This window comes from Ammospiza nelsoni, chromosome 1 (genome assembly GCF_027579445.1).
Source record: "Ammospiza nelsoni isolate bAmmNel1 chromosome 1, bAmmNel1.pri, whole genome shotgun sequence".
Taxonomy (NCBI): domain Eukaryota; kingdom Metazoa; phylum Chordata; class Aves; order Passeriformes; family Passerellidae; genus Ammospiza; species Ammospiza nelsoni.
Window position 1 is genome coordinate 33,374,672 of NC_080633.1, and position 26,916 is coordinate 33,401,587.

Sequence of the window (26,916 nt, forward strand, 5' to 3'; positions counted from 1 at the left end):
AGGAGCCCACCAAGCACTGGAACCTTCTCTTCCATCCTCCTGCATTTCTTTTGCACACAAGAGCCCTGAAGCTACATAGCTATACAGCTGTTGGTCATAATTAATTTCCAAGGCCACCTTTGAAACATGACAAATCTTCTGATGTATCTGTGGCATCATTTCTATTATTTCTTTACTATTATTTCTTTATTTTATTCTTCAGCTGGTGGACAAATAAATTACCAGGGTCTACATAAGCAAAGACAGGAAAAATCTTTTTAAAAAAAAAAGATAAGCCTGGCAGAAGTACATGTTCAAGCATATACTAAAAGACAGAGATGATCTCTTAGAGCTACTCTTAAAAGAAGATGCAAGTTCTTTTGGCTTTTCCAAGCAAAAAATTCTGTACATCAGAGGATTGAGTTCATGAAAAGTGCATGCTTCTGCTCAGTGAGGGTGTGATGCAAACATTTTCACTGGTGCAGGAATAGGGACTATCTGTATCACTTTCTGTAAGCAAAATGCAGAATCTCACTTCATAAAATCCTCACTGTAATGTCAGTAAGAAGGCAACTTGTTCCCACTGCTGAAATGGGAAGGGTGACCCAGCTGATTGTCTCTGGAACAACCAGACACACAGCAGTTGCTACTTTTCTCTGCATTTAAGCTTGAGGAATCAAAAGTTTCCATAACAGGAGACAAGACTCATGATCTCCTAAGTTACTTTTGGCTATGCTAATTAGCTGCTTCAAGCACCTAAAGTTCATGGTCTCTGCCAAAGCAGGAAACAGTAACTATTAAAAAGACCTGAATTTGCATGTGTGTGGCATAGTGTGCCCTTAATCCAGGGAGAATGGTCTGTCACCTTGGCACCACCAAGCTTGTCACACCACCTCAAGCCAAACATCAGCTTGACACGTTTGGCACAAGCAACAATTTTCCCTAAAAGATGCATTTAAATGATAAATAATATCCTACTGTCTTAATGAAATTGTGATGTATATTTCATTCACCTTTTTGTAATTTCACACTTATTTTCTACTGAAACAAGTCTTTAAAAATGACTTTATTCTGAGATTGTATAAAATCATCAGTCTGCTTGCTTCAAACAGTTCCTCTGTCTAAACAGGTGTTTTCTGTTTTAGACCAAAGTATCTATGAATAAAACTAAAATATACAAATTATGCTTTCATGAGGTAAGTAACCTGCTTATTCACTTCCCCCAATCAAAGATGCAATCCATTATACTCAGCTGTAACAGTTTGTTTTAGTCTTAAAAAAATAACAAAACTGATTTGTTTCAATAGCCACTAGTGAAACAAGAAGTTAACAAAGAGTCTTTCTTCCCTGCACTTTTTTTTGCAGGGGGTTTACCTATGCTACTATTCACTGGACAAGTTAGTACAAATATTCATAGCTAATTCCAAAAGAAACACATCTGAGAGAAGTGGCTTAAATTTATAGTTCTGAGCTTGTACACAAAAACTAGGATTGTACATATATTATTTTTGCATTTACAAGCATATGCGTGCTATGATTTGGCCTCTTTTTCCTTCAGAGGAAGTATTAAATGATGTATTTTAACAGAGAATTTTGTTCTGTATGAAGAGTTTTTCATATAACGCTATTAGTAAAGAGCAGCAGACAGCATTGAGCTGCTGATATTCAGCTTAAAAAGTAAAATTAAATACCTTTCACAAGTGAGATAAAACCAAATAGTCGAGGTACATAATATTTGTACGAAAGAACTCAGGCTGGAACTTTAGGTTGGCAAAACTAACAGAAGATACCAACAAAGACCAGAATACACAAGGTTTCTATTAAGTTTCTTTAAAAAAATTATGTGGACTGGGGATCATTCTTTCACTATATTTTCCTATATTTGGGAGAGCAGTAAAGAATTCCTCTAAGGGCGCAATGACATGGAAGTTGCTTCTGTAACAGCCATGGATTCAATTTTCAAGCTTGTAAAAATGAATTTAAATAGCCCCTTAAAGGTGAATTCACTTTGAGCACCAGCTACTGTTTCTTTCCTTTTTCAAAAGACACAGAGCTATTTAGTGAAATTATTCCATGTGTCAATGTGAGATTTAATGTATCTCAAAAAACAGGGTGTTACAAAAGTGTTAATGCATTCCAAGAACATACACCGACAGGATTGCACTGCATCAGTATGGAAATGGAAGTATTATAGTTAAAGTAAATCCTAATTCTCATTTCAGTATTCTGCTGCCAGTGTTAGAGGAGCAATGAAAAATTCCCTTTTTGCAACTGTTCAAATGCTGTCAGTTCTGTATCCCTGTAAATCTACCACCCTTGCTATCCAAGTTGCCTTTCAATGGGGAACACTGGAAAGATTAGGACAAGCAGATAAGGTCTTGACCAGAGTTTTTCACAGGTTTCCTGCATGACTCCATGTGAATTCACAAGCCTATATGTTCCACAGGAACCCCCTCTGTAAATAAAATTGCCACGTGTTGCACACTGGGGTGGGGCAGGTCTGTGTTCATTTCTGCCTGGTACAGAAATGTTTTGAAAGTCATTAGGCAATAAAAAAATCTTTGGCTTGCTACTTAAACATAAAACTTCCCAACTTTATCAGTGAGCTGTTTTATAATAGTGTTGATAAACTCCACTATCTTCACAGGTAAAAGGATCCTATGCAACTGGGCACCTCCCATTGGAGCAGCATGGCAGTACCTACCAACAGAAACAACCAAGTGAAAGTATTTTCCACTCCTTGCTCTCCTCCACTGACACCTTTACAGCTTCTAATTTAGAGAAGCTGAAAACATATGTGGTTTTTAATGTGCTTTACAGCAGTCAGATCCAGCAAAGATTCAGTCCTTGTGCCTGCTCCGTACTTCAGTTCTCATGACTCCTCTCCAGCTTTCCAGAGGAAACCAAGTTCCTCCTGGGCACCACAGAGCCAGTGATACCTTTTCCATGCTCACAAGAGAAACAGAAATTCTGCCTAAAAATTCACCAACTTTAAACAGTGATTAAGCCTACACAAACACAGGTGCAAATGCAGTAAGAAATTAGTGCAAACAGCAGTGCTCTATTCTGGTCTACAAGTATGAGATCCACGTAAGTCTATCAAGACTGACTTTAAAAACATCAATTTATACACAGGACTATAAGAACTGCAAAGTTCAGAACACCCAGCCTTCCAAAACTGCAATAAAATATGTAAATTACATGCACATAAGGCCTAAAACATCCTAACCAGCTTATGTGCTCTAAAATACTAATCTAGTCCCTACAGGTTTAAAAGGACAAGAATAGATATATTTATAAACACATGCACAAATACAAACATTAAAAGTTGAAATGCAGCCCAAGCAGCTAGCCAGAAAGTTCAAATACATTATCAACGTTCCTACACCAAGAGAGAAATTAAGTATTCAGAATGCATTGTGACTACATTTACATACTATTAGAGAAGATAAAATGCCACAAGTGCCATGGAATTATGACTCAGGACAGAGTTTTCTCCCAGTGCTAAATCTCACAATTAGTGAACACTCAGGCAAAAAATCCCACCAGCAGTACAGGAAGTTTTTCAATGTCACTGATAACATAATCTCAACCTTGCCCAAGTCCTATATTTGGCTGCAGTCTAAGAAAGCATTTCAGAATGAGCCACAAACCACACAGTCCAGTGCTGCAATGGGTGAGAGTCCCCCTTCCTGACTCAGTGGGTGATCAGTGAAAACCCCAAAGCCTTGGACTGAAGGGAGCCCAAACACAGTACAACCCAACAAATGGTATTTTTTTCCCCATTTCCCTCAAAAGTAACACAGCTTTGAGGTATTTTTGAACAATTACTCTTGTCTAAGCAGAATAAAAGGTTACATTAGCACAACTTCAGGTTTACCTATTCTATTTCTTTGTTACTTTCTTCTAGCAACTTTCTTCTCTAGACATTTAATTAAGCACCACGTCTTACCCCAAAAGGGGATGAACTGCTGCCCCTTCTCAGCTACACTGCAGACCCCTCCCATTCTCCACTGACTGAGTGATTCTTCATACCAGGAAGCTTCTTAGACTGCTTCTTTGATCATGCTCTCTCTAGGCTAGAACAGGCTCCACAGCAATTTAACCTCTTCTTTCCCAGAAGGAGGGCAACACAGCTGTGAGAGAAGGATGGCTGACTTACAGTGACTGGGTATGATCACTGCCACCAGGAAGAATCCAAATCTCTTCTCTCACAGAAGTGAAAGGATGAGCTATTCCATTAGGCAAGATGTGGCAAGCTCACATGAGTCTTGTGTTGGATCTGAAAAACAAACCAAAAAAATCAGATGAGAAATAAAACGTCCCGCTGCATTGTCCTTTCATACCTGAGAAGCACAAGGGAAGTAACAAGTAGCATATATGAATAGCTGAAAATTTTTCTGCCTTGATTTTTGTGTATTCTCCCCTCCCAAAACATTTCCCTAAATTACAGCATCTACAGGTGACGTTTTTTCCCTGGAAAATATGCATTAAAAATTAAGGTTACCCACATTCTTGCATATAATTAAGCAAGTTGTGTTTAGTCTACTAATACAGTATGAGAACAATGCATTTTGTAACAGAAACCCTCCTTTCTCCAAAGATGCAGAACTCTGCACAAGTGTGTAACACTCCTGAGGCTGTGGGGAACCCACCCAAACACCTTGTCAGCACTAAAATGAGAAAGAAGAATCCTGAATAGAAATAGATGCCGGGGTACTACTCTTTACAAACTTGTAACATTACTCAGCCATTGCTTTGAAGCAGCTAACACAGGGCTTTGATGTTTAGTCAAATGCACTTTTTTTGAGGACCATCCAATTTTACAGTTTTAGCAGCCTGCAAGACTTTTCTGTACAACATGAACACTACCAAAAAGACATTATGATAAAGTTTAGCGTGCTTCATTTCAGCTAAAAAGGAACAATGGTTTAGTCTGCCTTTATTTTCATGGTCTGCATGGTTCTTCATTCCAATTATTAGATTTGAATTTCTATTGCCCCGAGTCAGTTCCCATATCAGCTGGATGATAAATTTTCCAAAAGTCTGCAATCAATCAGCCCCAGACAAACCAGTGTCTGACTACCACATACTGTTTATAAAAACAAGCACACTGTTAAGCTTTCTCTGAGGCTGAGGCTTTCCTGATCTTTTTCCAAAATTGAGAAAAAGAGAATTCTTCAAATTACTTGTGATAACAGTTTTGAATTTCAGTTACTGTTACCATTTAACTTTTTCTTAGCTATTACTTCTACATGCTGTCATAGACTACAGCTTTAATTCAGTAATGAAATTAAATTCTTCTGCATTTCTTGAATTGACATTACTGCCCTTATTTAATATTATTCTTACAGTCTTCGCATATTTTCCAAGGAAAAAGGAATTTCTTTTCCCTGTTTTCGACTCAGAGTGTTGAGCTATACTTTTGCCTTCTCCTATCATCTGTCTACATTTAATATCTCCTAATTTCACATTTTACACTCAATTTCTTGCTTCTTCTATATCGATTCCTAAAAATGCCACTGTTCCCATCTGGTTTGTAGCTTAAAAATCTGTGATTTAATTTTAGGATAAGTCAACACATGAACTTGTGTATTTTTAATCATCTAAGTATTAAGGGTGGAAGTTTTTTAAACTAGAGTAAGAAAGAACACTTGATGTGTCAACTTTGATATTTTTGATTAATCTAAGGTTCTTTCATTGTACTGCTTTTTAAGATTAGAGTCCTAAAATAGCTATTAATATAAGAGCCTATTGACATTTTTAGCCTGTAGGAACATGCAGTGGGCAGAGGCAGCTGAAATAACAACATATTTGAGTGATGAACCAGCTTTATGATTATATTACTCAGACTTTCCCAAATCTATGGCTGGCATTTTTCCCAGTAACTCAAAAATTAAGCTGTTCTACATTCAAAACTTCCAAGTAATCATATATTAAAAACTTCTCATGGCTAAGGCAACAGAATAACCTTACAAAAAGCCTTCAAAAAAAAACAACCCAACAAGCTAGATCTGAAAAATTTGTGCCTTGAATTCTCTGTGCTGTTTGCATGAACACTGTAAGAAAAACAGTGAAAAAAATTATCTGATACAGGTTACAAAGAACTACGTTAGTTACTAGGAGTATATCACATATCGTATTGAAGTAAGAGGGACCCTAGAAGGACCCTAAAGGAAAATGACAGACATAAGGAGACAGTCTAAGCATCCTTCACTGGGCACCTTAGGCCATCAGCAGCTCAGGAAGCCAAGGTATCAACCACTTAGGCACCCCATAAAGCCAAGTGATGCCTTTGCCATTCCACAGTCCTTCCCCATTTTTGCACAGACATCGAGTTTTCCTCCTTCCAAAATGAAATTTCCCCAACAGTTTGCTGGTCCAAAAAAGGCTCCATGTTCCCCCTTGGTCCCCAAACCACTGCACTCAAGAGATCTCTTCTGATCAGTGAGCATAAAGAAGCACACCTATGATTTTGTTTCTGAATATTTTGCAACACAGGTACACAAATTCTAAAACCAACTGGTAAATCAAGATTAGCTTAACAGCACTGTTGATTGATTTTTAACTTTTTCTGCGCCTGTGTAATAAAAAAGTAACCCATAGTTGTACAGACATACTCAAGAACATTAAACCAGAAAAACTCTCGAGCCTGATGCACTGGAATAGAAAAACAAACTAAGCAATAAACAGGTCTGGCAGTGGATGGCCATAGATCATGTGAGCATCACAGAGGGATGTTCATTTAATGCAGAATGGAGAAAATTAATTATTTCGTACCCAAGAGAAAAAAAAAGAATGAACATGCAATAAGTGACCTTTTAACAAATCTACAGCAATTAATTAAGCTGGTTTGTACTGTATTAGTCCTAAGGAAGGACTAATATTTCTAACAGTTTCCAGAAGAGCCTACCAGGAGTGTAACAAAGACTCAGTCTGGCAATAGACTGCAATTTGGTGTAAGCCTGCATCAAGCAGAACTGGGCTCTTGGGGAGGAACCAGCCAGTTCCCTCCCTTCTCAAAGTTAGCCATTTATGCCCTCAGCATGTTCTACTAAAGCCAGTAGCAACACCACTACAGACAGGAATTAGAGTAGAAAATTAATTCCATTAATAACTGAAGAAGGAAAAAGCCAAATTTTTAGCCATAGTGTTTGCAGAGTCATTTCACTGCACCAACATGCTGCAAGCATAAAGATGATGAAAAGAACAAACCAGGCATCTGCTGACTGGAGGGTAGAGCAGAACTCTCTCTTTCAAAAGCAACATGGGACTACAGGGTTTACACTGAAAATGGAAGTAGGAACAAAGTGGGAACGGTAAGCAAGCAAATAACTTCTCCAGAACAACCTGCACCAGACACACCTTCTAAAATGTGTAATTTCATGAATGTAAGCAGAAGTTAACAGTAAAGCCAAGTCTGACTGAAACCAAACATTAAAATCTTACTGTTTGCCTGATGGATAAGCTAATCTCAAGTATCATTATACAGTGCTAGCTTTAATTGCTCCCAGCTAAATATAGCTTTCAGAATTTAATAGCTCCCCCTCAGCTTTTCTGTCTTTCAAGGAGGGAAAAACCTTCTTGTTAGAAAAAGCAGCCAGGCATGCAGAGTGGCATGCTAGCACAGCGAGGCAGGAAGCAAACCATTTGGATGATTACATTAGTCTCCAACACTCATTCAGAACTCCTGCTTTTCCAGAGACCAAATGTTTCCCTGCTCCACCACTCTGCTTCCACTTACAGCAGGTGATGGAAGCATGCATACCTTTTTAAACTAAGCCATTTTGCTGCTTTGTTAGCAGACTGTAGATCTTGCTTGCCCTGTGTTTCCAGTCAAAGATGTGTCTTTGCCAGCAAGCTTTTGTGGTGCCCACACACTTCTTCCTGTGCCACCTCGCTGGCACCATGGGGCAGGAAGAGGAGCAAGGCTACACACTCACCCACAGCCTGCCCCTTCCCTGCAGCCACTGGATGGGCACAGCTTGCATGAGAGGCTCCAAAATCTGCTGGAACAGCTGAGACTGCAGCACTCTGATAAAGGCATGAATCAAATTCTGTCCTCTGCCTTCTAATACCCAATAAAGATCTCAAAAAATGTAACGAAAAGACTCATATAGCAAGCTTCATTTTCCTCTCTGTGCTGATAACGGGTTTCACTCAGAAAATTTGGCTGACAGCTTAGAAATGTGTTCTCTGAATTCAGCATTTCTGTTCACCTTCATTTTAAAGGTCATTATGTAATTAAAGTGCTCACAGTTTTTCCACAATCCATGGAGTTAAATTAAAAGTAACCACTGCTGCAATGACAAGTCTTCCCACTTTCCCTCAGGCCAGAACTCCAAACTTTGTTCTCTCTCCCCCAAACTGTCATCTGACCATCTTACTATTTTCTCCCTGGTTTCATCCATCCCTCTCTCCTTTACTGAGTGGGGAAAAGAAGAATAATGCTACTTATGGAAAATAAAGTATTTACCAGACCATATGAATCACCAAATGCCACATTACCTGGCGCTTCACTTGAGCTGTAAAACTCCAAGACTGGCTGTGTTAGAGCTGTGCAAGCACTTTAGAGACACTGCCTGGAGGGCTGCCAAGAAGTACCTACAACACTGAACAAGACCAAAGGTAGAATGCGACTGATTTTTCTGCCCTCTGACCTACCATTTGTGAGGTGCAGACCAGGCTGAATAGAACAGGTTAAAGGAACTATGTCTGTTTGCTGTTTAGGAGAGGTTTTAAAGCAAGTCTCCTGTCATGTTGCCATTCTGCACTGGGAAATGTGTGCTCTGCTGCTAGCTGAGCTGCCCCAGAACAGAAAGGCTCCCTACTGTCAGCGCAGGCACAGACTTCATTTGCCAACAGAATCATGGCACTCATTCCCATTAAGATTCTTCCTCCTGAAGTAACAAATCAAAGTTTGGATAAATAGCACCAAAAATAAGGATGAGTACTGGAGGATACTTTGTATACTAGATCTAGCTACTCTGACAGAATACGTTTTTATTTTAAAACTCTGCTGATCACAACAGACTATTTGGAACAAATGAAGGTTGAAAAATCCCAAAGTGTACAAAACATCATGCCTGTACTGTGGATAAATATAGTCCTAGAGCAGCTCTGTGTTAGCTGCCATGGATCAGAGCTCAGTGCCCCAGAACTCCATGGGGCCCGTCCGAGCTGAGCCATTCCGCTCCCAGGCAGCGCCAACCAGGCAGGGGCAGGGCAGGCAGCCTGACAGCCAGGGTGCACAGGTCCCAAAACCACCACTTCTGAAACCACCATGTGAGGTGCAGAGAGCAGGGACACACCACATGCTGCCTCTGAAGAAAAAAAGCGACAAACCCACACAAGAGAAGGGAGGGAGGAACAGAGGAGATCAGCCAAGGCAACTGCAGCATCAGAGCGGAAAGGAAGCACGCAGCGACGGTGCACAGACACACAGTGCCTCTAAATCTGGATCTGGGGATTAGCAGGAGAGAAAAGATACCACAAAAAGGTAATTTGTTTTCTCATCATCCGTAATACTGAAGAGATTTTGCTCTCCTCTCCAAAATTGGAACGTGTACAGTGTAACTCCTTCCCCTCCTAAGAGTCACATGTATATAAAAAAAGCCACAAAAAAAAAAAAAAAAAAGGCATTATCAGCTTCAGGTCAGGACAGTTGTGGCCTAAATATTCCCAAAATTGTCATGAAAGCATTAATTCAAAAGCAATTATGTTAAAACACGAAGATCCATCAGAGTAAATATATGGCATCCACCAGCATAAATAAATACCATCCTGCAGAAGCTTCAACCTAATCACAGTAAGTTTATTCAGAGACATTTTCCTGAACAAAAAAGGAAGAAAAAAAAAAAATCAAACAGATGTGACCAGTCCAGATGTCGACAAATTCCAGAATCTATTTATTTACCAGATGTTTTCCTCTGCATCTGATGACCTGCAAATTTGCCTTAGCTGTAGCAATAGCAACCTGGGCAACATCTACTACTGTACTTGTGACTGAAAGAAAATTACATATAATAATTTTCAGTTAATTATTTATACTCACTTAAATGCAACATGAGGCACTTCTAATGTTTATAAAATATAAAAAAGCCACATTTAAGTGAACAGTTTCACATGTATTGGCTTTCTCCTCCTCTCTTGCTCTTTGAGTATTTCCCTGCTGATTCAAAGCTATATTCTATCTGAGTGTACAAGGTTACTTAAGGAGGGGGGGACAGACTCTAGAGATTATTTATATGGCAAGACTTCAAACAATTGATCCAGCTACATCTCAAGTGACTTGATAAAAAGGCATTAAAATAATGAGCAGAGAGAAAGATGGGTGAAACATGACAGCATTTCAGAGTCACTCAGCAGGACTCTCCTGCTCAAGGACTCTCAGTTACGAGACAAGGACACTGACCATGAAGGTGACACACCCAGGGAGGGAATTACAGATGAAAGTGAGCAGTGAGAGTCGTTGGGCACCCACACAACCTCACATCCAACCTCAAGGCACAAGTAAAGGAAAATGAGAATGTGACCAAGAAGGACTCTTATCTCTGATGTTTTGATAAAGGGCTGAAAGTCCTAGCACAGATTAGAACAGGGTTCAGGCAGAAACGCAGTCTGCCCGGGTAAACAGGCATGACGAGATAAAACATTCTAAAGCATTTGTGTACTTACAAAAAAAGAGGCCTCCTCTACAAAACTAATGCACCTGAATTAAATACAAGATTAAATATCATAGGGACAACAGCATCTTAGTGGCTAAGACATAATGAAATGCACATGCTATTCAAAAAAAGCCCATAGAGGCAGGGTGTGTTTAAATATACACCACTTAATATTGTGATAGATTAAAAAAACCAAAAACACCCCAAACACACCATTGCAAGAGAACTTACAGAATACAACTGAGTAAAACAAACAAACAAAAAAAAAACAACAAAAAAAACAAAAAACAAAAAAAAAACCAAAAAAACACCAAAACCAAGCACACTTAAAAAGGACAGCCTTGCTCAGAGTCTGCAGTAGATTCAAAGAAACCAGCATTGCTACAGACTTTATTTTATTAGAATGAAAAATATCCCAGTGAGTTGGGCATTAGAAGAGATTAACTTATGACTCACATGAAGTTTAAAGTTGTCATGTAGATTGAGGAGTTCAGACTCTAAACTGAAAATGCTGAGTTGCTGCTTCATTAAATGTGCATAAACAAATCTGGAAATGCCTCATGGGATGCAGCAGCCCCAACTAGATAAGCACTTCACCACAGCTCCCAAAAGACAGAGAACAAGTTGATTGAAGAAGTTGCACTTCAGATGTTAAAGTACAGGAATAAAGTTCCAGCTTAAAAAAATTCTGATTTAAAAGATATTAGAAACTAAATTCTTCAATACCTCATAGCAACTATGAGAAGTAGTAACCTGGAAGTGAAAATTTCTGAGTAAAGAAAGAAATATAGGATGTTGACTATGAAACAGACCTGGAAACTACAAAAACCAGCATGAAATTAAAAGTAACATCTTCTTGAGCATGTGTGAAGAAAAATAGATGAAACCACTGCAGATTTCTGCAAAAAAAAAAAAAAAATGGAAGATTGCACATAGAGTTGCAAATAAAACTTTGATGTATTCTCAAGCTTTTGTGTCTACTTTACATTGAGCCAATGAAATAATTTAAAACCTACAATCTGTATTTCTAAAGCACACAAAAAAACACAGTTGGAGATGATGGCACGAGAATAAACAGAATACCTGTCTTTAGAGTTGAAACAGAGAGGAGAAAAGTAAAAAGACATCAGCCCTACTACAATCAGTACCATGCAGTCCATAGTAACAGAGTAACTTTTTACAAACAGTTAAAAACAAACAGGAGAAATCTTAGATCACATCCGGACTTGACAATAGCTGAATTGAAAAAAGTTAGTAAGGATCTTACTTGGTAGAAGAATTGCAAAGTGACTGACTGGCCACAGACAATAAAAAATTATCAGGCTGGACCTGGATCACCAGAAGAAGTTGCCAAGAATTGTCTGGGAGCTAGTTTTATTTAATAAGGGAATTGAGGTGTCTACCAAAAGTTGCTGCTGACAAAAGGCACAGAGGCACATCTGATGCACTGAACAACTAGGACACCAGGTGAGAGGAGCCACATGAACACAAGCAGTGACAGGGAATGCAGTTTATCAGCCCTGGAGGCAAGGTCAGTGTGAAAAATGCGTATTTTATGATTGGCCTTTCGCAAATATTAAAATGAATATTAAATGTGTTGTGTTAGAAAGTAATCCTGTATTAATTCTCTTAAGTAGTGTGGTAAATATAGTTTTAGGTTATAACAAAATGTTAAAATAGAAACTATGCTATGTAGGATACTTTTTTCTTCCCCTAAAGCAAGGACTCACACTGAGATAGCAGCCACAGGACACCTAAATCTTTCAGAGAACGAGAATTATTGCTCCCTTATCAGGAGAAACGAACTTCTTCCAGCCTCACACAGTCAGGACGACGCCGTCAGGATTAAGAGGAAGAAGCTGACACTGACCAGACAGAATCCTGTGTTTGAATGGAATTTATGCATCATGTGTGAGATGTATGAATATGCAACAGGCTGCTGTTTTTAAGGGTTAATCCTCTGTTAACGGGTGTCCTTTTTCAGGCTTATGCTACCCAAAAAAAGGTACCCAGACTTCCGTAACTCTTTGTTTCTGTTGTCTCATATTGTCCCAGTTCAAATTGTCCAAATTATTATTACTCTAATTGTATTACTATTTTTATAACCATTTTATTGCTATTAAACTTATAAAATTTTAAAAACAAGTGATTGGCATTTTTCACAGTCAGGGTCCAAGGATTAAGCCAAGCACAAGTCCTGCTGAGACTCTGGGAAGTGACCAAGGAGAGGAAGGCACTCACATGCATGGAATATGTGTCTGATCAACATTATCAAATTAATGAAGGTATGAAAAGAGAAAAGAGCCACCCATTACATAAATTAAGGCATTTCCTTCAGAGCTCTGTAGGGAAACATCAAAAAAAGGCACTGCCAGTATCTAATCTGGTCAGAAGATTTAAAAATAGCACCTAAGACACAGGTGAGATATATGTAAGTTTATGCAAGGAAGATTGACAGCATAATATTGTTCTGAAATGAGTACCACAAGCATACCTAATCAGCCAAATCACAAGATTCCCTGCATCTCTTCAAATCTAAATGCAAGTCTCCTTCACTGACTGGGAGAAAGAGAGTCACCCCTACACAAACAGAGAGAAAACCACTTTACAAAGGGTGGAAATGCTTTTATAAATACTGAGAGAAAATACCAGTTTTATCCAACTGGGCATACAAGCTGGTTGTGAGTACTTTTAGCCAGGATCCTGGAATAAAATTTTAGTCCAAACACATAAGCTTTGAAATAATTTGTTAATGAGACAAGCTTTGGCTACTTTAAGATGATGCTTGGGAACTTTGCAAAAGGGAATATACAAATGCATTGACTGCAACAAATACTGAACATGAGAATCCAGGAACTCTCTTCCAGTTGTATTATGTGTCAGTACAGCCAGCTTCAGCAAGGAAGTCTTTATATATCACTTGCCAATGTTATTATCGCTGATTTAATCTGAGCTGAAAACTGACCTTGCTTTAATACTCTTAGGTTTCCATTAATAAAAAGAAATTACTGCATCTTTACTCACTTACATGTATTTCTTTTGTGCAAAGTTTTTGTGTGTCTTTATGGGTATTTTTTAAGGAATGCAATTTTTTAAAGTGGTAGATCACAGAAATGGTATGTTTTAGAATCTATGTTTAGGTTTTATAATCTATGTTTAGACTACCAGTAATAGCTGGCTTCAATTACATCAATTCTGACAATGAAAGTTATGCATATTTTCTTCTTGATTTGATGTCAATGCTTTGCATGTCCTTGCCTTTCCAAAGACAGCCACACTCCCCAGACACAGAGAAACAAGCACTTCAGAATCTCAATGCAAGGAGGAAGTGGGAGATTATAGAACAATTCCCTTCTTCAAAGTCAATCCCAGCACAAATCTAACCCATCTATGCCTTGCAATTTTTCTGCACTCCCACATTTCACAAAGCATTTTTGCGTGCAAATGTGTCAGTGGCATTCAAAGACTGGGCAAAACAGCTTCATAAGATGACGTAGCTGTGTTTACTCAAAACACCCTCATGATTTTCAAGGGCCAAAAAAACCCACAAGGAAATAAAAAAGAAGTTGGTAAGCCAGAATCAAAAGAGAAGAATTTAAGTTTTGGACATTAATATTTAAGAAAAAATAGAAAATCCTGTTTCCCTGCCCTTCATCCCTAGTTCCATTACTGAGTACCACTGCTCCTCTCAGTTTTAAGTGCATTATGCTGGACTAATATAAGACATGTTTTTATCAATAAATTAATGTACAACAAATGCACAGCCTGTACCATCTCTCTTCTTAATGCACTTGAAGAGTGTTGAGTAATGATATTAAGAAAGAAAATCCCTCAAGAATTCTAGTTCTGCAAGATGTGAGTGCTGGGAGACAGGCTGTGGTGAGAAAGGCATTGCATCTTTCTAATGGTCAAAAGACAACTTTTTCTCTTTTTAGCTTAGAACACAAAATTCACTTAACAGCAAGCAAAGATGATTCTTTTGTAGAAGGGCTCTGGAGACTGAACTGCAATTTAAATTTGAGCAAATAACTCTCATCCTGCACTGAACAGAAGGGTGTGTTTATGCTAACCATGCATTCTAGTCATATTAAAGTAAATAATGCAAACTCACTTGACAAGGAGTGTTAGGTAGTTCCATGTGACCTGTCATGTCTGGAATGCCAGGACTGAAATGGCATCCACACTTAGGAAAACATCAATATTTTCAAATGCTGAGCTGTGCCCCAAAAGCAAGATTTCCCAAGTCTCTTCAAATAGGAAGCTGTTATCTCCCAAAGTGAGAACAGTCACTTGGTGTCACTGAGATACAGCCACTGTTCTAGCACCAAATTATTATGAGATTAAGGAATCCACTTTAAAAACAGAGGTGGCTGATACTACAACCAGAAATAAATGGGAAGTTGCATTTTCCCCACTCAGCTTATCAATGTAATCAACTAGGACTAAAAGCAGATTATTAAACTTCTCTGGTGGAAACAATTACTTGCATTCATTTAAAAACACTCAAAGGTGTCCCATTACTTGAAACCTGATCTTTTAAAATGTAATATTATCTGTAAGGGATCTTCAGTACACCAACAACTGCACACATGTGACATGGCACAAGAAAGTGATATTGTGCACTTAAGCATTCTGGCAATAAAGGAAAAAAAATTATAAACCACACATAAAATATGCCACTTTGTAAAAGCCTGACATTACTTCCTTTTTCTTCTTTCAAAAACAAGCAAACAAACAGCAAGTGTCATCTGTGAAAGTGTTATCCTGGCAATAGCTCTGCTGTTGATTTTCAAGTGCAAGCATTGATCCTGCTGAACTTCAAGTAGTAAAGTACAATATAGTATTACACACAGGAAAATAAGCTGTAAAATTGTGTCCATGTGTGGAGAGAAGACTACGATTCAGCCATCCTGTGGAAAATTCTAATCTCTTATCTCTGAATCTGAAGTTCCATATTTATTCAGTGAGTGAAAAAACATTATTTCAGCAAAGCATTTGTATTCTTGTTCTAAGAAATAGGATGTTAGAAAAGATTGTTTCAACAAAACAATCTGGCTATCAGCTAAAAGGCAAGAACTTACTTTATCCACAGTAGCACTTCCCTCCCCCAGCAAGTTCTCCTTCCTCAACAATTTGACACTCTCTAAGCACTGGGAGATATTTGATAAGTGAACCTTAGTTTTATAAGGTTTACAAAGTTATAATTATGAGTGCTTCTGGTTTAATGCCTTACAGTTGAAATTGGTGGATTTGAAAGAGAGCAAGAAATCTCCAAGTGAACTCACTGATATACCTTGTTTTTTTTTTTCTTTTTAAACAACAGGAAAGAATGAATCTGTTTTATACTTCCTGAATTTCAGCAGCTGTGGCAGTAGTGTAAGAACTATGAATTGTTAACTTCCTACTTAGGTCACTCAGTAAAACAATATCAGTGCCATTCAGTTAAGGAAGACAAGAATCAATCATAATACTTTGACTCGATATTTTTGGCACAGAAATTTTCCTGGAATCTAAACCCAGCTGGCTGCTTTCTCAGCCTAGAAGTGGTACAGATACCACAACTGTAAGCAAATGAGGGTCCATGATACATCTTTGTCATCCATCATTCTATTCACTAAATAGTATTTGTTGACACTAGTAAGAGCACACCTACTGAATTCACATGTTAAAAACCAGCATCTTTCTTGCCAAGACATGACAAAATCCTGCAGACCAACACCTAAACTCTTTTCCTTCCATTGTTTGACCTTAACCAGAAAGCAAACAAGAAATATTAACTCTTCTTTCCTAACAGGGTTGTTAGAGTTCCATAACAAGGCAAGATCTAGCAGAGATTCTCCTCTCTTCATATACAAATGCTGTTACTTGACTTCAGTATCAAGCCAATTAGAAAACCCCAGTAGCTCTAGCTCTTTTTAAAACTCAAATTGTCTCAGACAGACATCACCAATCTCCACAGGAAGCCTACTCCAACAATGGATGCACCCTGCTGTATGCGAGATGACCTGTACCCCAACCACAAGGCTGCTCATTGACTTCAAGGCACAGCCAAACTGGAAAAAAAGATCAAGACCCTGGCTGGCTTTTAAAAATTAATTTGTTTGTCTAAGATTTTGAAAAGCAGAATTGAACCACACTGAGCTTCAAAATACCCTAGTAAAATTATCACAGAATGGTTCAAGGTGGAAGAGATCCCCTCAGTTGGAGGGCATCTGGTCCAACCCCCCCCTCAAGCAGAATGACCTGAAATGGGTTATCCAGGATCACGTCCAGAAAGCTCTTGAGCATCTCCAAGGAGGGAGACTCCATCTTCTCTGGGTAAGCTGTGCCAGTGCTCACTCACCCTCCCAGTGAAGGAAAAACTTCCTGATGTTCATATGGAACTTCCCCAGTTTCAATGCCCACTGTCTCCGGTCCTCTCACATATCTTAAGAAGTGACAAAGCTGTTATCAGGATGTTATCTTTTAAGGAAACTGAACACGGCTGTTCTGAATGATTCAGCTAATCCTACGTAACAGTAACAGCATGTAAGATGGAGTTCTGACAAGTTCCCAGGGTAGACCACAGAGTCCTGTTAATTACTTTCATTAGCAAAAAAAAAAAAAGTTAGGGAGAAGCCTTCTCTTCAGGCATAATCTTAACACCTTTTCTTTTTTATTATTTTTTATTCCAATATTGCTTATTTAATAAGCAAATACCTTCAATCTTTCAGCAAAAATATCAGCTCCAAAGAGCCTGATGCATTCTAGGTGGCCTACCTTCCTTGGAGGCAGTGAATCATTGCTAAAAAGATGGACCTGCTAGCTAAATGGCTGCACAGCTGCCATGAGCTAAGAGCTCACGTGCCTCTGTGCTGCACAGACACAGATACATGCAAATAAGGGGGAAAACCCCACACAGCTACCAAACTGTGGAAAGGCATCTCTCTGGCAAGCAGCAAGGCATCAGGGAGTGAACCTGAGAGAGCCACCTCAACCTCCTAACCACAGTCATCTGCAACCAGCAGAGACTCAGCAGCCACTTCCTTTGGGGCTCACTTCATCTGCCCCCAAACACACAGAGCATAATCACTTGCCTGTCTTCAGGACTGCTGTTGCTGCTGATCATTTACACGTTGTTCTTTTAAATCAGTCAAGAATACCACAGAAGATTAACAGACACTTGCTGTTTCCTTTTTTGAGGTATACGAGACTGCCAGTGACTGAATCACGTTCATAGTGAAACTTCCTCTCTTCCTCCCATCACAAATTGCACCTGAATTCAGATTTTATGCTGTCAAAGCTTTGTAGGGCATCTCAGCACTCATATTTGTCACAAGCAAGAAATATTGAAAAATGATAGAATCATTCACCCTCCTTCAGAATACGGTATTTTATCAGACTATTAAACAAACTTCTTTTCTGGCAGCACAGTTACAGTTAAAGTAGTCTCGGCTGCCAGTATGAGCAGGATGCATTCCACATCATATTCAGGGCAGCTGCCAGGGTTATGCCTCACAGCCTGAGGTAGCACCAGAACCTTTTTGACAGACACACTTAGCAAGACTGGTCTCAAAGTCGTATGTTGTCACTGCAGACAGGATGGAAAAAGTCCTGTAAAAATAAGAACTGTATATTTCACTTCAGCAACTGTGAGCATGAAGTAACTCTATCCCTCCTCAAGGCTATTTTTCTAGGCACACTGACAAAGCAATTATCTTGGAGAAGAGGGAGAGGTTGCAACAAAATGTTTTTAACATGTGTGATTGGCAAGATGGAAAAAAGTAGTACCAGAGACCTACATCCTACCCTGCTCACATGAAAACTTGAAGGGCAGGACTTGACCTTCTGTAACAAGCAGAATTAACAGTGACACAGATGGGCTTGTGCACTGAGAAGGATAAAGTCTCCAGCACACATGGTTCTTTCCCTGATTGCCAGGCTGTTCAGAAATTGTCTCTCCAGGGGTTTCAGCTACTCTCTGGGCAGAGTGTACATGGGAGGCAAATGGAGTATATCCACACAGCTGCTCCTTAGCAGAACCATGAACACCAGGAGCTTCATTCATTTTCACCAACAGCTCCATGAAAGTGGAACAGACTAAAATTGGAGCAGTAAAAAAGTGTTCACTATGACTAGGAAAAGCCTCCAGAATGGCGAGAGTAAGGGGCACCAGATAAGAGAGAAGTGGCCCAAGTGACTGGCACAAGAGATAGGAGATTACAGTGTGATAACAGACTCTGCAGTATCATCATTAGCAATAATAAAAAAAATTGGCTGCAGCCAAGATGGGAGAAAAGTATGACTACATTCAGTAAAAGAAATATTTCAAATTTTTAGCCTGAAAATATTCATCAGAGGATACACAGAATAGCCAGAAAGCCCAATACTTTTTTTCCCCCAATGATAATAAAAAGTCACTACTGAAATTCAATAGATACCACTACAGTAAACACAGAAACACAAATAAGGATGAGTTTCTCACCTTTACTGCTTTGTCTTGTTACTGTCTTTGTTCTAGTACAGCAATTACATGCAACTGCTGCATGACAGCTATAGCACCACATACTACCATGGTTTTGCTGTGATTTTTTCAGGATTAAGTTCAACTAGCACGGAGGCAGAATCTGAAGATTCTGAATTGAAGATTCAGTTAAAAAGCTGCTAATATATAAAGATGAATCAAAAGAAAAATGTCATTAATTCTCAGCCTATGCATTACATTGGAAAGCAGAGGAAAGGGAGATTTGTTTGCACACTCTTGTTAATATAATTGCCAAAGAAAATGTTCAGAAGGAAATAATTAAGTGTTGACATGGCAGCAGCTGTGTTTGCCAAACTAAATATGATTCAGGTATCAAACCCCCACAACTTAAAGACCAGAAAGCAAATGTTCAGTTCAGGTACTTGTAGTTTAACAACTGGACTTTAAAATGTCAAATCTAAAACCACAGATAAAATACACACCTCATGGCTGCACAAGGAATGCAGAGCTTGTCTAGTACGCTTTTTAATGACTTCAAAGGACAAGTTCTCACATTCAGTCTAAGCAGTTACAATATTGACAAACAACAGAGACACACAAGACATCCTATCTGCAGCCTTTCTGCTGTGACTTACCAGATGCTATTAGACAGCCACTATCTTTTTGTCAGGATGTCTGTCTCACGGCCAGATGTACAATTATTTAGTTTAGAGATATCTCTAAGAGCTAGATGCATATAGCAGCTCTCAGTGTACTCCCTAAGCTTAGGGCTTAGATGTCAGTGAAAGTCAGTTCTCTCTATTTGTTCCTCCTGTTGCACATGACAGGGATTCCTGTCAAGTCTTGCTTATCAGTACGTATTTTCCACAATTCAAGGGGCATGTCTAGAATGGCCTGCATTCAAAGACTGAGAATCATTAGCAAATAGCAAACAGACATTGCAAAACCTGCTCAGCACCCGCCAGATTGAAAGCAGCTCAACTCTGTTTCTTGACTTTCATGGTTAACATCACGGAGTGCCCAGACACTGCAATAGGATTAGGCCCTGCTGCGCTCAGTGCCTCACACCAACACGTGACTCGTACCCTAAGGAGCTTGCACTGAGCCAGGCACACCAGACAGGCAGGACAGCGGAGGCTGAGCTGCAATGGCCAAGTACATTTCCCACTTTCAGCTACCATTCCAAGAGTCCTCACTGCTTTTAGCAGCAAGGCAGGTACCAGACTTGCCATTGAATTTGTATTTTAGAAAAAAACAAAACAAAACCAAACTCCCTGAACAAACAAACAAACCCAGCAGCCACAACAGCTCTGACCATTTAAAAATTATCTTAGTTGCAACAGCTGAACACAGAAAATCAGAAAGAATTTGTTCAAGTTTGCCATTTTCTTCCCCAGCTGAGGCAGTCCTCAACTTTATTTTTAAATGTTTCAAGTGACTTGCAACAGCGTGCATGAGCTCCATGCTGACAGAGTTCCAAAACCCCAACGCTGTTCATTCATGTCATAACTTCATATATAATAGAATCTATTTCTGAGCATACACCCTATGTGAAAGCCACAAGCATCTTCAAGAACTCTGCCCATGTAACAAGCTAAAACAGATTTAAGGAAGGAGTTAGAGATATCCTGCCTCCCAGGGTCAGACCCAGAGCTGTGCTTTTCTTAGCTATCATGCCTGCAGCTTCACCTAGGCTATCATAGTCATTAGCATCAACACCCACATCACTCAACCTTGAAGGCAGACAGAAAACCTCCCTCTAAGGTAATTAGAAATTAACATGGAAGAGATACGTGTTATGTTAGTAGAATAAAGACAACTACCCACCTACAACAGGACAGAATGTTACAACACCCAAAACCTCCTTGTCCTTCAGATAAATGACAGTCTTAAGGAATCAAATATGTATTTCAAGGCACAGTATTAAAGCACGTTGCACAAGTGACAGCTGCAGGAGCCCAAAAACAGTGTCTGCCCCCCAAAGTATAATGTTTGAACATAATCACTAATGCAGAAGACAGACATGCAAATCCAGCATCTCAAAGAGCAGAGCAGGGTAAATTTGGAAACATATTAGTCCCGGTCCAGAGAGTTGTTTGTCAGATCTCAGTGTATCTGCATCCTATTATCTGAAACTTGATACAGAAAAAAAGCAATTAGATTCTCCTAGAAGTTCCTTTGCTACCTTAGTAGCAATGCATCACAGTATCTATACCACAGCCTTTTATGAGCAAAACTTTGCTAATTCGGTAGGTCAAATCTTACCTGCACTAAAGTAGATTAAATTTAATGAGATCAAAATATGCTGACACAGATAGTACACTGCTTCTGACATAGAAAAGGACCCCATGCATGGTAACACACTCATTCTGCTGCCTCGTTCATCACTGCATGGTTTTAAAATGCACTTTGCAGCAAATTCAATTTAATCTAAAACATATTAGTACTTTAGATATGAATTAACTTTTCTATAGAAAGACTTTTGTCATTTGGCAGCTAAGAGCATCATTTGTAGAAACTGAAAACTCAGCTTTACAGTTAGAAACCATAAGGTCCGGGAAATGCCATGTTTGACTCTATTTTCTCCTCAGTATGTAACAAGATCTAGAGAATGCAACAAATGCGAGAATTAAGCTGACACGCATCTGTTTATAATAGATGTGGTTTGAACAAGACCCAATTCTCTACAACAACGTACACATATCTACTTAAAAACCCAAATAAGGTTTTGTATAAAATACAGCATACGTACATTTGCAACAGTGAATGAGCTGGCCACACACAGAGTGTCGCAACAGGCAGACTCCAGCAGAGCCTTACCATCATTTCCTGTCCTTGGTGAACACACCAATAATTTCAGCACAACCACAACTCTTCAGTGCACACACAGAGAACATCTCCAACACCTAAAAGTCCCCTCCCACCTTTCCTGCATGCAAACAAAATCAAAAAAGAGATGACATAAGTGGGCCTAATGCAATGTGTGGGGAAGGCAGTATAAGAGTAAAGAGAAAGAGAATTAAGACTTGTAAATGCTGTTGCTTTGAAAATGGACAGAAGCCACAATGGGAAACTAGTTAATTTATTAATCTATTAACTAGTTTAAATCTATTGGGAGTGCAGACTGGGGAGCATTATTTAAATATATCTTTAAAAAAAAAACATTTTAAACAATAAAAACCCAAAGCTCATGGAAATTAAAACTGTCGCTACCCAGGGCTTTACAGAAAATGTCCATGAAAACACACGCTTTAAATACCCAAACCGGACTTACAAGCTCTGTTGAAATTAAGTAGAGTGAAACACTCTGAACTCTATGAGTGAAACACTCTGAACTCTATGATTAATCGATGAAAGTCAAGGCATGAAGCAACTGTTCCCTTTGTGCCTTCTCAAGAAAACAGAGAAAGAAAAACACGGTTACCATCATTAGCGGCCTAGGACAAAAACATACGGCAGAAAATTACCTTACATTTATCAAATATCCATTTCTCTAGCTGTCCTAGATATCCTCCTAGTAAAAACGAAACAGGCTCAATGAAGAGTACTTCACTGTCACTGAGCTGTGAAGTACTGTACACCAAACAGTTTTCAAATAATGGAGTATGTAACAGCTCATATTGTCTAACTGGTCCTCAAATGGAAATTAAATCAACCTAAAAACAAGCTGGATTTAATTAACCTATTTAAGATAGAGACAAGAAATAGTAATAATAATAATAATAATAATAATAATAATAATAATAATAATGGTGGCTTTTTTTTCTTCTTTATTTTACATGAGCACAGAGAACCAAAGATTGAGCAGAGATCGATGGCTTTGCAAACGCGCCCAAGATTTCTGAAGTTCCAGGGATTTCACAGCCAGCCGGCTGCCGGGCGATGCCCCGGAGCCGCAGCCGCGGGGAGAGCGGCTCCAGCCCGTCCCCGGGGCAGCGGCTGCCCGGTGCGTCCCGGCTCACCGGGAATTCGCTCCGGCTGGTGCCGCATGGAGCGCCCCGGCAGGAGCATGAACCCCTCAGCAGCAGCTCCCGGAGCAGGGGAGGTGTCTAAGTTGGCAGTCGCTCGGAACAGCCTCGTGTGGCTGTGACAGAGCGGCCGGAGACCCGCGGGCGGCGGGAGGAGGCTGGCGGGATGAGCGCGGCACCGGCAGCAGCAGCCGCTGCCTGTCCGCCCGCCCGCGCCCCGGCCGGCAGCCGCGGGCGCCCTCGCTGCCAGCCGGGCGTGAAAGGCGCTTGCTGAGCGCCAAAGCGACACTTTTCCCGTGTGCCGAGTTCGCCGGCTGCCGGCCCGCCCCGTCCCGCGGAGCCCCGGCTCGCCCCGCAGCGCTCCCGCTGCGCCCCGCCAGCCCGTCCCGTCCCGTCCCATCCCACCGCATCGCATCCCTACGGCGGACACCCACCTGAGCCCCACGCCTACGGCCGGCCGGGCGCCCCCGCCATGGCCCCCGGGCAGCGGCGCCCCGCAGGCAGGAGCGAGGAAGGAAGGAGCCCGGCAGGAGCGACAGCCAGCATACAGGGCCGGTCCAGCGGAGCGCTCGCTCGGCTGGCAGGGAACACCCACGAGCGGGACCGGCGGCGGGACCGCCGCGCTCGAGTGACGGCCGCGCCGGCCAACGGGAGGAGCCTGCGCTGCCCCCGCCCCGCCGCCGCCCGGGGCCGCTGCCGGTGCCGTGCCCGCCTTCCCGGGCGGCGGGGCGGGGGCAGGGGGTGTTTCCATGACGTCAGGGGCAGCGCCCGCGGACAGGTGGGGAGCGGAGCCGAGGGGACGCGGGGACAGGAGCCCCGGGGACAGGAGCCCCGGGCTAAGCCGCAGCTGAGCCCCCGAGCCCGCCCTAAGCGGCTGGGGCGGGGCAGGGCAGGCGCGGAGCTGATCCCGCAGCGACCCGAGGGAGCCTCGGCAGCGATGGCTCCCGGCGCCGCCGGGTCCCGAGGGAGCGCTCCCCGCGCCGCAGGGGCGAAGTGCGAGGCAGAGGGTTTGCCGGGGGATCGCCGCATCCACAGCAGCCTGCGGGCATCACTTCCCGCGCACGGCGAGCGCTTCCCGCGCCCCACCTCGCCATCCGCCTCGGGAAGGGCTCCTCCGTGGGAGAACCACCCCTCCCCGCCTTCCCCCGCTACTCCTTCCCTGAACCGGCATCCTAAAATTATAAAATTTCTCTGTACCTTATTTAAAAATAAACATCTTGAATGACTAATTACATCCAAGCCGTTGGAAGCGCGCTGGACGGCTTCCATGAACCCTTAATGTGTGCACTAAATCTTTCAGAAATTGTTACTGCTTGCGAGGAGGTAGACGGGATGTGACCTGGCACACCATTCACACCGTCTTTACTTACAAAGTGCGATTTAATTCACACTTAGGGGAAACGGAGGGGGGCGGGAAGAACCACCCCGGTTTCTTTACTCAGACTCACATGCCCAAAACTGATCAGCTGCTTCTCAATTCCATTCAGAATTTGGTGCTTTTCTCGACTGGAGGGAAACAGAAACGTTTTTCTTCATGAATAGCATTCATACAGCATTAAAAAAGAGCAGAAGCATTTGTAAGAGCAAGCTTAAGTAACATCCTGAAAGTTAGGAATGGTGTTTACAGACTGGAACTTAAGGCAGCATAGTACATAGCACCTTGAACAAAGTCTTGTAAGGGCATGAGAGATGCTGCAGAACATCACTTTTAGTAAGGACAGCATCCACGGAAGGCTTCCCAAACCATTAGCAGCAGCGTGACCCAAACACCCTGAAAGCTGCTTTCAGAGCTGGCCTGTGTGATGCTACAGCAGGGAGAAATGCTTCTGCTCCTGATGCCTCTGCTGCTGGCTGCAGCTGTACAGACTGACTGTGGCTTAAGGAGATGCTGCCTACACAATGAAAGCTCAAGAAATGACTTTTTAGCATCAAACTCAATGAAAAGCAACAGAAGTAGTTTTAATTTTCATAGTATTGTTTACTGTAGCTCCAAGTCACTGCTGTGGGAGTTCAGGCATTGCCAGAGGGTATATATCTGTTTGCAAGCAAGTAGAGTTTAACAATAACATTTATCAATTCCTTGGGTTTCAGATTTTATAAAAGTTTGATTTTATAAATCCCAGTTTTAGGACTAAATTACCAGTGTGTGTCATTTTAAAGAGCACAATTTTTGAACTAAAGGCACCAAACAGCCTGCAGCATCCATTCAGTTAAGGAAAAATTAGACACCTGGAATATGTTGATCATATACCTTTCTATTGTTCCCATGATGTTAGGATGCACAATGATGCACATTGCTAGGTAACGGCATGTTTCCTATGCATGTGTGGCCTCTTCCAATTTCCATTGAAATCAAACTCAGACCACCTCTTTATTTAGAAAGTAACCATGTGTCTACCTGAAAATGTACAAACTCCAGACCCTGCAAGAAAAAAGACCCCAACTGCAAAAATAAAATTATCTTCCAGACCAAAATCTTCATATTGAGTCCTTCTGTATAGATGCTGGCCTATTTGAGATTCCTGAAATATTTAGGACTTCTATTGTTCCTGTGTAAAAAATATGGCCTGGGTGCATCCACGGGCTGTATTACATTATTTCCCTGGAGTTACTTTGGGAAGGAGTTTGATCTTCTTATGGATTTAGGGCTTTGTTTCCTTTCCTTTTGTTCTTTCCTTCTGTCACACAGAAACAATGAAAAAATATCAGAGTGCTCTGTTTTCCTGTGCTAAAGAAAAGTTTTGAAATAAAGTAATAACCAGCCTTTTGAGAACAAGGTTCTTTCTGTTAGAAAAGCAACATACAGAGAAATAGTGGCAGTTCATTATCTGAGATGGCAAGATACAATGTGGTCGTACACATTGGAGGAAATGTATGGGCAGAAAGCCTCTGTGTGAATATAGATTGCTGGTTTTTTGTTCTTAATAGATCCATCAACACAAACTCATCCGGTTTATAATCATAAAAGGAAGGTGGTTAGGGTGTTCCTCAGCAACATGCACTTAACCTTCGATTTATCCTTGCTCTTTGGGTTTTCTGATTGATGGAGCCTCATGACACAGTAATCTTTTCAGAGCTATTAAGAAGAGGAACTCCATTCTGCATAATCCAACAGGTATTTTTTTAATTCAATTTCCCTTTGATCTATTGTAATTCAGAATTAAATTACATGGTCTGAATTAAAACTCTACCAAAACGTGTGTTCTTTCGGCTTGCTCTTTCCTGTGGTTTTGTAAAGACAGTTCATAATAATGTTTCCAGTGGTGCAATGAAAGGGATTGTCTTTTGATTTCCAGCTTGATTTTTTCCTTTAATTATTAGGTAAAAATAATTATTGCATCCCTATTGAACTCAAAGAAATGATGTCTCATGTTTAAGCAGTCTTAGTCTGGTGAGTGAGCCAGCTTCCATTCCACGTATATGGACCACAAAGAGAAAGGCTCATTATGAGACACAAGTTTTGTCCTGCGGTTTGAGCTGAACAACTGACAAATAAGTTTTGCAAAGAGTTTCTACATTTACAGCAGATGGATATATTTATCGGCATTTGTGTGGCTGAGATGTGAGCAGCACAAGTTGTGCACATTGCAAAGTTATTGCATTCATCTGTCTAACTCTTCTGATGACTATGCACATATATTTTCAATCCTGGACAGGAGTTATCTATCTTGTAATTCAGAAACATCTTTCTTCATGCACAAAAATAAATCTGTCCTTGAGAGCTTTTTTCTTTCCACCAGCCCTCCCCATGATGTAATGTCTGTCCTTATGCCAGTCCCTTCTGTGTTATTCTTGGTCACCACTGAGGAGCCTCTATCCCTCTGACAAGTGCTGTGGC

The 26,916-nt window shown here is 40.8% G+C and overlaps 1 protein-coding gene across 1 annotated transcript in view; it reads right to left on the reverse strand.

Moving 5' to 3' along the window:
• OSBPL3 (oxysterol binding protein like 3) overlaps positions 1 to 23,628 on the reverse strand; it is an 86,422-nt gene extending 62,794 nt beyond the window's left edge. Inside the window, exons 1-2 of the mRNA XM_059476546.1 lie at positions 23,513 to 23,628; positions 4,142 to 4,261 (exon numbers count right to left, since the gene is read on the reverse strand). The gene's annotated coding sequence lies outside the window, so the exon portion shown is untranslated. The remainder of the gene's footprint in view (positions 1 to 4,141; positions 4,262 to 23,512) is intronic.
• Between the last annotated feature and the right edge of the window lie 3,288 nt (positions 23,629 to 26,916).